Here is a 12,238-nt window from a genome sequence, read left to right on the forward strand (position 1 = left end):
CACTGGGACAAAAGTGTTGGGTAATCCAATATTTTGCAAACCTGATGTTTTTGCTAAAGGAAAAGAAAATTGAAAATCTCCCATTGGGGACAGTTATGTAAAAAGCGATTTCCCCCAACAGGACACAAACAGCGAGCAAACCTCAAAAGGGTTTTACCACTCCTCAGTCCTGTTAGATTTAAAAAATGTTTTGGCTTTAGATATTATTTAGGCTACCATCATCTTGATAGATAAATCCATTATGCCGCGTACACACGACTAGACTTTTCGATGGACTAGGTCCGACGATCTTCCCGTCAGACTTTCGGCGGAGTTCCGACAGACTTTCCAAATGAACGGACTTGGCCACACACAATCACATCAAAGTCCGACGGGTTCGAATGTGATGACGTACGACCGGACTAGAATAAGGAAGTTCATAGCCAGTAGCCAATAGCTGCCCTAGTGTCGATTTTTGTCCGTCGGACTAGCATACACACGAGCAGATTTCTCCATAGGAACTGGGTCCGGCGGAGTTCCGGCGAAAAAATTTGAAACATGTTCTATTTCTAAAGTCCTTCAGATTTTTGGACAGCAAAGGTCCGATGGAGCCCACACACGATCGAATTGTCCGACAGATTTGTTCCTTTTCTATCAAAAAGTCCAGTCATGTGTACGCGACATTATGGTGTTGAACAGCCAACACTGCTGCAATACAAGCCCAATCACTGTAATTCTAAGAACTTTGTTAGGACGGATATGTTCCAGTATTCAACGCATATGTTGTACATTACTGGCTTTATATAGTCTAGCACAACTTTTGCCATGGCAAATCACTTACTGACCGCCCAGAGTATATACGTCATTACTTTAACGTTTAATACTGGGGTTATGGCAACAGCTGGCTGCCATAACCCCAATATCATTTTTTTCTGTGTGCAATTCAGCATCTGCTAAAAGTGATCCCGGCAGTGGATTTGCCACGGGATCACTTTTAGAGGCAGTTGGGAAAGGTGCCCCACCTACTTCCACTGCTTTCTGGTAGTTTCTGGGTTTATCGGAGCCGTCCATAAACCAGGAAGCGATCCAATCCATCAGATGCATAGGCAGGAAGTTGAGTGAGGGCAAAATGGCCCCCACTCAGAACTTTGCCCTTGAAGGCCACAAAATGTATTTGAGGCAAGAGGACAAGATGGCATTTAGTGGGCTTGGGTTATTACAATGATTTACAGCTTCCACAAAGGCTGATAAGGTATCAATAATCTACCAAGCTGGCCCAAAGCTTTAAAAATAAACCAAATACATGCATTAAAAATGCTGGGTTCCCTGATGGAGATCAAAATGCTTTATCTTCTATACATTTTTTTTTTTTTTCAGTTTTCAATTACTTTAATTTGTCAGAAACCATAGAGTTTAAAAAAAAAATTCACACATTAAATACATTATATTTTATCCAGTATCACATTCTTTTAGGATCATCAATAGAGAAACTGCTTCTCCAAACAGAAACCTTTTATAATACTGAAAGTACATCAATACCAAGCAATAGGCTGCAACAAAACAAAATTGCACAATTGTTCATAGAGTACATCAGACAAACCATACAGATTTGAGCTTTTTAACTGAACATTAACTTAGGACAGAATATATTATTTTAATAATTATCACACAAACACGTGATGCATAAATATCTCCTTATTAAACAAGTTACAAAAATACTGGTACTTTTGTTCTGTTTCCCCATAGGTTTGCATTTGGCAAGGACAGACTATGAAAAAAACAAACAGAAGATTGAAAGTAGAGTTCAGTTTGCACTGTTTGAATTTGAGGTGGTAGACCAAACAGTACATTAAGCCAAGTTTTCATCACTGCATGACTAGATTCAGGGTCTCATTGCAGACCAGCTGAAATTGGTAAACAAGCAATAGAGATTTCAAACAAGCACACACACACACTTAAATAGCTAATTCATGCCAGAAAGTCAACATGCGATGAAGGGAGATCTGTAGCATTACAGAACATAAAACATGGTCTGGCAATGGCAGTACCATGTCTACGATGGTTTCAAGACTAGCATCCTGTTACTCCATTTGGACTTTAAGTTACCCACAGAGGCATATTTTCTGCAGAAAGACTGCCGAATAATTCATCTTAAGTAGCTGAAAAGGACTGTTATCACCCTTCCACATTTGGAAGGCTTGGCCGAACATTCAGAGGCATCTGGAGAAGTACAATGTTTTACGAACACGTGTTCATTTCTGGCACAGTACTTCATGGAGAGGAAAAAACCCAAAGAGCTTTTAGCATAACTGACAAGACTTCCATCCTTGTTGAGTGGCTTCAGATGGAGGATACCAACGCATCTGTGCATGGAGGGCTGCTGTTGCAGCAGCAGCTGCTGGGTATGTAAAAGCAGCATGTGGGATTGCTGGTGCCAGCTGTCGTGTATAGTGGATAGGGAGACCAGGCTTCTGGGGAGGCTGGGATAAGTGCAGCACCTGTTAGGTCATATGGATCTCGTGCAATGAAATGTGCTCCAAGTGCAGGGTGGAAGTTTGTGGGATTAGGTGTAGCCATTAATTTATTCTTAGCCATTTTTGTGTTGGCCTTTGCAAACTCTAGCCTTAAGGTCTGTTTGTTCTCTGGATCAAATCTGATGCCATTTAAGGAATTCTTTGCAGCTTCAGCCCCAGCTCTATTGTCAAAGGTAACAAAGCCTACAGGCTGTTTTTAGGTTAACTTGATCAATGTTCCTTCATAACCCTTTCACTTGTATGGTCGAAATAGCAAATAAAGTTCTCTGGGTTTAATGTCTATATATAATATAAGTAGGCCACTGACAAAGAGGGTACGAACCTCTTCTTCCAGGTTTTTATTGTTGTGCTCGCCATCCGTCTTCAGGGTAGTCATTGTGTATAAACCAGCAGCGGAGTCCTCAGCAGAGTCCACGGTGGCGGGTGTTTTTCTCCTCTGCCAGTACAGAAAGTGTCTCCTCGTCCCCGGTGCTGCAGGTCTGGTGTGGGATGGAGCGGTGAGGTGCAGTCTGTGCGGGTGAGGTGGAGCGGGGTCTGTGAGTGCTGAGGGGGGGAGAGTGCAGAAGAGGAGGGCGGGAGGAAGGAGCTTTATGATCTTTTATACGTTTTAAATGCTAGCGAACAAAGCTTTTCAGAGCTTGGCCGTTCCTGGTGTAGTGTCTCCTTGGGGTTCCCCATCAGATCATTGATCTTGCTACATATTGGTGCTAGAACAAATATGAAATTAAGTTTTTACAAAGTTATTTTAATGAGTTATTCAATGATTCATCATCTCAACCTGACAAATAATTTAGATATTCTTTGGCCAATGGGAAATGAATTCACCCTGTTATAAATAGGGTACATATATGATTTTCCCACTGTAGAGCAAATGCTGGCAAATGTGTGATGAGTGGCAAATTATTATAATATGGAAAAATGTTATGCTTTGAATGTGCTGTGAATTCTTTGAAAATATATCCATATTTCATGTCCGTTTTATAGTCTGGAGGAGCAGCACATAAATGTTTTTTTTTTTTTAATGTAACCTTTCAATTTTATTTTTGTTTATACATTCGGCAAAGCCTGTCCATTCGCAAACTAGATTTTTTTTGTCTAACATCAATCATTTGTAGCCCCTGTGGTAAAGTAAAGGCTTGTAGTGAACAGTGAGCTCTGAGACCTATGAAATCTTATTGAAAAATAATGAAAATCAGTTGCAATGATTTATGATTCCCAAGCAGTGTTGATATAAAATTCTAGGATCTAATGTGACCTTTTGTCTAATAAAGAGCGGTCAATGTATAACTGACATCAAGATTTAGACATCAACTTTTCCTCAATAGCACATACATATACAGTATCTCACAAAAGTGAGTACACCCCTCACATTATTGCAAATATTTTATTATATATTTTCATGTGACAAGTGTTACAAGGTCTCAGGTGTGAATGAGAAACATGTGTGTTAAATTTGGTGTTATCGCTCTCACTCTCTCATACTGGTCACTGGAAGTTCAACATGGCACCTCATGGCAAAGAACTCTCTGAGGATCTGAAAAAAAGAATTGTTGCTCTACATAAAGATGGCCTAGGCTATAAGAAGATTGTCAAGACCCTGAAACTGAGCTGCAGCACAGTGGCCAAAACCATACAAGACCATACAGCGGATTAACAGGACAAGTTCCACCCAGAACAGGCCTCGCCATGGAAGACCAAAGAAGTTGAGTGCACGTGCTCAGCTTCATATCAAGAGGTTGTCTTTGGGAAATAGAAGTATGAGTGCTGCCAGCATTGCTGCAGAGATTGAAGGGGTGGGGTGTCAGTTTGTCAGAGCTCAGACCATATGCTGCACATTGCATCACATTTTTCTTCATGGCTGTTGTCATAGAAGGAAGCTTCTTCTAAAGATGATGCACAAGAAAGCCCGCAAACAGTTGTCTGATAACTGCTGCCTGTAAACATCACATAAATAGCATACAGCCCAAGTGATGGATTTTGCAGAGTGTGTGTGTTCCACTCACTCACTCACCAGGCAGGGGGCTGCAGCCAGGGCACTGGTCAGGGGGCCTTGTTTGTCCATCCAGGGCAAGGATCAGCTCTGTCTATCCATCTCTCTCATGGTGATGGTGCATTGATGCTGCCAGTCCTCTGGCTCCACTCAACTGTTCACATGCTGCACAGGCTCCTCTGCCATTAGTCCGCTCAGCTCCTGGCATTTTACATTTTCAGGTGTAGTGATAAATGCGGCTTGCGGCATGGACTATGATTACAGAGGTTCAGCTTGGACTCTGAAGATGGCAGGTAGATTATGTCACAGCCGGACCGATGCCCGTTCAGCCTGAGCTTTCTGTGAACACATTGGGTCCGCCGAACTTCTGGGACTACAGTTCCCATGATGCATCCCCAGTGTCTTCTCTGCTGTGGCCAATGGGGAAAGCAGACAGAAAGGTGGGCGGCGTTGCGGCGAACCACATTGGAACTGTTTTCACTTCTCCCGTTTGGCTGACAGGAGAAATTGGAGGGGGCGAGCAGGGGAGATACACCCGCAGCCCGCCTCTCCCCATCACATCACCGTGCAGAGCGTGCTGTTACCATGCCATCTGACCTCCGTACAGCATCCCCCTAGATCGGAGCCAGCCCTGATGGGGCCCCTTGAGCACTTGAGGCCCCTGGGCACTGCCGCTTGGTAAAATGCCCCTGCCGCAGGGCAGTATTCCAACATGATAATGACCTCAAACACACCTCCAAGATGACCACTGCCTTGCTAAAGTGTTGTGAAAGGTCCTCCTTGTCAGAAACCATGAATCAGACTAAGACAGAAGTACAATTAAATCACACTTGTTTATTAATAAAATAACAAGGTAAATAGAAAAAGCGTAGTCAAGCATAGCCAGAGTCCAGTAACCAGATTGGGTAGTCAGCCAGGCCAGAAGTCAGGGATCCAAGTAGAGCAACAGCATGCAGGATAAGGAGCCAGAAGGGATGTCAGCAAGCCAGTCTTTAAACAAACTGCAGGAGATGGTTTCTATTGATGTGACCAAGGCGAAGGGAGAGGTGAAGTGAGCTGGAAGGCTTTAAGTAGGCAGGTCAGACAAGCATCCTAAGAAACAGCTGGTAAATGTGGCGAGAGAAGAGAGCTGGCAATTAGCCGACAGCTGAGCGGCCAGCCCAGAGAAGCAAGGGCTAAGCCAGCCCTGACACTCCTTTGGTTAGGTTCTTCTCCTGACAGTGCTCAATAATGGAGAGAGTGGTGCTAATGTGCGGTTGTCAGTGCCGCTCTTTGCATCAATAATATTTGAGTGCAGGGCACCATGCAGGTTCATGGTGTCCTACATCTACAATATGTGCTCAGACTCCTCTTTTGTGTATGTGATTATCTATGCACAAGTGGGTAAATAATTAAAGCCGCAAGCATCAAGTACATTGTGAATATAATAGTCCCATACAATTTGTAATTTCTACTCTCAGGTAAGTGCTTCAAAAATGTGCCAGTAGAAAACATGAATCCTTTATGGGCAAACTCTCTCCTCTTTGTACTGATCCCCACCAAAAAGGTCAATATGCGCCAACATGAGAATGGAGTCCTTTCTTCTTAATCAGCAAGGACTCTTTACTCTTTGAGAACCTTAGCAGCTTAGGTGGGTGAATGAATGATTCCGTGTGTATTTACATGTTAAAACACAATGAGAGTCTATAAATGGGTCACTGTTATTAAAAAAATAAAAAAAAACATAAAATAGAAGGCCACTCACATGTAGTAAGACCAGACATGAGCCCATATAGCTACATGGCTAGCCCCCTGATGACATCGGTATGATAAAAAGCCTAGGGGCTTAGCTGAGGCATGGCTTCACAGCACTGACAGAGAGCAAGCTCACAAATGAAGCTTACATTGAGGGGTCCAATCCATTGCCATCCACCCTTGCACTTGAGAACTTTTTAAAGCTATATAGGCTCATAGACATGAGCAGCTAGTTTCACTCTGAATTGAAATTCAGCCAAATTTTAGTTATTCTGAAATACGGATGTATCTGCATTTCCGAATTAGAACAGTAATGAATTTAAACGAATCTGAAAAAATAAATGAACATTTCGAACGAAATTTGAATTTGAATAGTTTTTTAATCAAATTTGAATAGTTTTCAAATCGAATAAAAATTTTAGAAGAGAATATAGAATATAAAATAAAGGAATTGAATAGAAGATAAAATAATATAATATAATAGAGTAAAACAAAACAGAACCCAGAATAAAAGAATAGAAAAAAAATAGAATAAAAAATAAAGGGATAGAATATAAAATAAAGGAATAAAATAGAAAATAAAATAATAGAATAGAAAACAATAGAGTAAAACAGAACAAAATAAAAAAGAACAGAATAAAATAGAATAGAAAATAAAGGAATAGAATAAAATAGAAAGAATATAACCATCTTCTGGGATTCAAATTTTTAATATAATACATTTGAATAGAATAGGAAAGAGTAGAATAAAAACAATAAAATAATGGAAAAGAATAGAATAGAAAAAACTATGGACTAGAATATAAAGAATATAACAATATAGCTATCTCTCAAAAATCGAATTTTGAATAGAATAATTTTGAATTTGAATAGAACAGAAAAGAATAGAAAAGAATAGAATAGAAAATAAAAGAATAGACTAGAATAGAAAAAAACAATATGGTAGAATGGAAGAGAAAGAATATAACCATCTTCCAAAATTCGGATTTTGAATAGAATAAATTTGATTTTGAATGGGATTTGAATGGAATGCAAATCAATTCAAATTCTCTGAATTTGTTTGAATTGAGTTCAATTTGACCAATTTTGGTAAATTTGAATTGGTTCGAACTTGAATAAACAAAACTTATTCCTAAAACAAATTGAAGTGTATATTAACCCATTTCATGAAATCTGACCTATGCACATATATCTGTAGTGTTTGCTTATCTCTCTTCAAAACACTTGTCAGGGCTGGGCTCAGCCCTTCCTTCTCTGAGCCGCTCATCTGTCGGCTAATTGCCAGCTCCTTTCTCTCCACAGTGACTCACCTGTTGATGATATCCTGCTTGTAAATCCTGCCTACTTAAGCCTTGGTCATGTCTCTCCTGTGTTCCTGTTAAAGACTCGCTTGGCTGACATTACTTCTGGCTCCAGATCCTGCTTTCTGTTCTACTATGCTCATCTCTGGCTCCCTGACGTTTTGGCTTGTCTGACTATCCGTTCCGGTTCCTGAACTCTGGCTATGTTTTGATTATATTTACTCTGTTTACCTTTTTTTATTGTTATTAAACAAGTGTGATTTAACTGTACTTCCGTCTCAGTCTAATTCATGGCGTCTGACAGCAATAAGTCCCCTGTGTTTATGCTGCTCTATTCCTCTTTTATCGCCATGATAACTTCTAACAAGTTCTCTGACACGGGAGATAAAAGCAACTGGAAATTTGTGTCAGGGAGGTAACTTGGAGAGTATCTTCAGTCCTCTGCCTATGTGGAGAGGGGGTGTGTGCCTTTCCTCATATCAGCTCACATGCAGTGTGTGCCTAGACTCCACTCCCACAGCTGAAACAGGAAGAAACATTTCTAACACAATGTGCACTTTCTAAAGAATGTAGAAAGATAAAGACAGCAAATATACAAATAAAACATATGCAGGGAGATTTTTTTGATCTCTATGTATCATCTGAGTTTTTTCACTTCACTGGTAATAGGACAAGGTTTACATCCACTTTAAATCAATTTAACTAAGCAAATTCATGTAAATAACCAATCCAAATAAAATTAAACAATTTTTTTGTTATGCGCATGTCTGGTCTTAATATGTGTGAGTGTACTTTTATTTTTTTGCTTTTTAAAAAAAATAACAGTGAGCGCTATATAGGTTCTCATTGTCTTTTAACATGGAAATACACACTGAATGATCTATCCACCCACTTGAACTGCTGAGGTTCTCAAACATTTAGAGTGCTGATTAAGAAGGAAAGGAGCCTATCTAATGTTGGAGCACATATTGAGCTTAGTTGTGGGTGTCAATACAGAGCGGTGAGAGTTTTCCCATAAGGGATTCATCGTGGTGGAGGTGTTATTTACTTGCATGTTCTTGCAGCACTTTCCTGAGAGTGATTTATATCACAAATTAGGACTACTAGAGTCACAATTACACATGCTTTTGCTGTTGTATTGTTTATGATTATTTGATAGTTTTTTTCTGATTATTTGATGATTGATGAAAACACATACAACATCAGATTACAGACATCGCCTATTACTCACAGATAATCTCCTCAGTTGAATGATGCTGGATGCAGAGAACAGGTTCTGCAGAGGACAGTGCTAGAGAGATGATGACTACTACAGCCAGAGCTGCATTTTTATTTGAAATGCTGTCTGGGGCTTGGGTTTGGGTTTTGGATTAATAAAGAGACTGAGTATATACTTTGTATGGGTAAAATATATATATATTTTATGGTGGATTAACCTAATAGCACCATATAATTTTCCATTCCAATTACAGCCTCAAAATGTGAAAGTCAAAGCTTTATAACTGCCAGAAATATCTTTCATAAACCATGCTATCTGTAAAATTGACCTTATATTATATTACCTCATATTATATGGAAATATTACACTTGTCTACATGACCATTAGTGTTTGTAGGGGATGCTGGGAAATATCTGTCATTGCAGACAAAGTTCTCAGAGACATGGGGAGCATACTCCATGTTTGCAGAGTCATAAATGAGCATACTCAACCCGTCCTTTCATATGACTTATATAGGAATGGAGGCGCGCGACTACAGCTGGTATTCCTGACTACAGCTTTATGGCTACAATTTCTGGTGGCAGTCCCCATTTGTTTGTGGTCTGCTATAATATATAGATTGTGTGGAGTTTATGGTACAATTCATTGGTTTATATTCATATATGTTTCAGTTCTATGGTTTTGTATTTTTTTTTCTGTTTACATGTGGTATGGACATGTAGGGTTGATTGGGTTTTTCTTTCTGCATCCATGAGCTGTGATGTGCTCTGGGAGCCTTCCCTCCCTGCCCCTCCTGGACGTGGGGGGTTGAGCGGGCATTTGCCCAATGCAAATCAGTGCCACGCATCCTGTGCCAAGCGTATGACGTCATCCCACATGGCACCATGGTACTGGTGTGTGGTTTTGACATCAGCGTTTATTCCATGAGGGAGTTATTTGCCACCAAGTGCATGGGTGACAATTGCCGCTCAGGTAATGGCATCACCCCTCATTGGTAATGTCAGCGTGAGGTTGGGAGGAACCTGTGGTCATGCTGATGGTATATATACCATCCTCTTTAGGATGAGACACCCTTTCTTGTCCCCCCTCTGGGCAGGGCTGGATTAACATAGGGGCTATTGGAGCTGCAGATCCAGGCCCCTACCTTAATATAGGCCCAGCCACCCAAAAAGGACATGGAAAGCAATGGGTCAACGGGAAGAGATCTCCCCTGATGGGCCCTGCATTCCACATGCACCGCCTGGGCAGGGTGGTGAGATTGATAATGGGCACTGCATGAGCAGTCTTAACAGAAGCCTGGGGCACGCCAATGCAGGGATCTTACAGAAGTCTGGGGCTTCCATAGTGTTAGGCCTGAGCAGCTGCACTCTTTCAGCTCAGAGTGCACGCCAATGCACTGCCCTTACAGAAACTTGGAAAATCAAATGCCAGGCTTCCCTAGTGTTATGCCTGTGTGGCTCTAACTTTTGAGTTTTGGCGCATGCCAGTACAGGCTCTTGGAAAGCAGAAGGGTGCCTAGTAAAAGGCCCACCAAAATCCTCAGCACCAAGCACATGATGCTCTTAATCCGGCCCTGCCTCTGGGATATTATGCACCACACTCTGGACTATGGTTGGACTGTGCAGAATGAAGTATTCAGTATTCAGTATTTCTTCTTTTGTTTTTTCCTGCTGTTTATTTCTTTATTGATCTTCACAAGTCCCATAAGGGGCAATTTCATTATGGGTTCAGATCCATAGTATTCTATTTCTTTAATCCACCTGGGTTTACTGACACATCATTTACCTCACTCTTGCTTCATACCTGGTTCATTAATATTCTATTCTTTCACCTGGGTTGAGGTGCACCAGCACATTTTTCCCATACTTGGTTTCTTGTATCTAACCCACTAGCAATGTTTCCTTTTACTGCATTGATATTATGTCTTTGTACCTAATATCATGCAGTTTTAATCACATTAACATATATGTAAATAGATAACTATTACCAAATTAGTCATGCATAGTGGAAGCATGAATGAGCAATTTGGATTTAACTGTTAATATAATCAATTAATCTGTATAGAAGCTCTACAATGAAATATAGAAAAATAAAATACAAGAAAAAGAACAAAGAATGAAAACAGAAATAAAATAAAATAACATAAAGAAAAAAATTAATTGTACCATTATTTATCACGAAATGGAGATCTGCATTTCTCATGAGGTCTGTTTATATGTTCCTTGGCATTCACAGGCAGTAATACCACAGCTCCCAGTGCAGACGCCCCCAGACAGCCCTCAGTCCATAGCACCACATGTTGAATTTGGAGCTGATTTGTAAACTAGGGGGGTTAGTCCATCGCTAAGGTGTGCTCTTTCTTTTCCCCCATCTTGGTCAGTCAGACTATATCTTTTTCCATACACTTTTTTGTATATAAAAGGTAGTGGAGCGAATTCCATGAAACACGTCGAGTTGAATCTGTTTATTTAGATCTACTATTACAATCAGCTCTTAACATTATTATTTATATGTTGCAGTGTGCTATGATCCAACCTATATATACATGAAAATGTCTGACTGTATGTAATCATAAATAATCTTTTGCAATCTATTGATAAGGTTTTTAAATAATAATCAGCTCTCAAAATTACTATTTTTACATTGTATTGTGTTATGAGTCTAACTATATATATATATATATATATATATATATATATATATATATATATATATATATATATATATATATATATATATGTGTGTGTGTATGTATATATATATATATATATATATATATATGTATATATATATATATATATATATATATATATATATATATATATATATATATATATATATATATATATATATATATATATATATATATATACACATATATATATATGAATCAATGAATGTGTTTTCATGTATTTAATAATTTACCAACTGTCTGTCACATGCTTGAATTAAATTCCCAACTGCCAGAAATATCTTTCACAAACCATGCTATCTGTAAAATTCACCTATTATTATATGGAAATATTACGCTTGTCTATGTGACCATTACTGTTTGTAGGGGATACTAGGAAATATCTGTCATTGCAGACAAAGTTCTAGAATTCATGGTGAGCATACCCTATGTCAGTGATGGCGAACCTTGGCATTCCTGATGTTTTGAAACTACATTTCCCATGATGCTCCACTACACTGCAGAGTGCATGAGCATCATGGGAAATGTAGTTCCAAAACATCTGGAGTGCCAAGGTTCGCCATCACTGCCCTATGTTCACAATGATTCATCCTGCAGGCATCTAGAAAAGGTATCCAGAAAGAGGACTAGAGAAGGAAGTACAATAAAGATCTATCAGACAGTGTCAGATAAGTTTATTGCTGCTTATTATCTCTTCCTTGACATCAGAATTGTAGACATTCAGTAGAGTAGGGTGATCTATCTACATTGCAAGGATTATAACAACTTTTGTTGCAGATTTCTACCTTT

At 39.5% G+C, this 12,238-nt stretch overlaps 1 long non-coding RNA gene and 1 pseudogene across 1 annotated transcript in view; one reads left to right on the forward strand and one right to left on the reverse strand.

Moving 5' to 3' along the window:
• Positions 1-12,238, forward strand: part of LOC143940884 (uncharacterized) — a 673,128-nt gene that overhangs the window by 361,528 nt on the left and 299,362 nt on the right. The window lies entirely within an intron of this gene.
• Positions 1,637-2,889, reverse strand: LOC143940020 (RNA-binding protein with multiple splicing 2 pseudogene; annotated as a pseudogene).

The sequence above is a fragment of the Lithobates pipiens genome, unplaced genomic scaffold, assembly GCF_037356315.1.
Source record: "Lithobates pipiens isolate NorthernLeopardFrog02 unplaced genomic scaffold, aLitPip1_a1.2 Scaffold_3, whole genome shotgun sequence".
Lineage (NCBI taxonomy): Eukaryota > Metazoa > Chordata > Amphibia > Anura > Ranidae > Lithobates > Lithobates pipiens.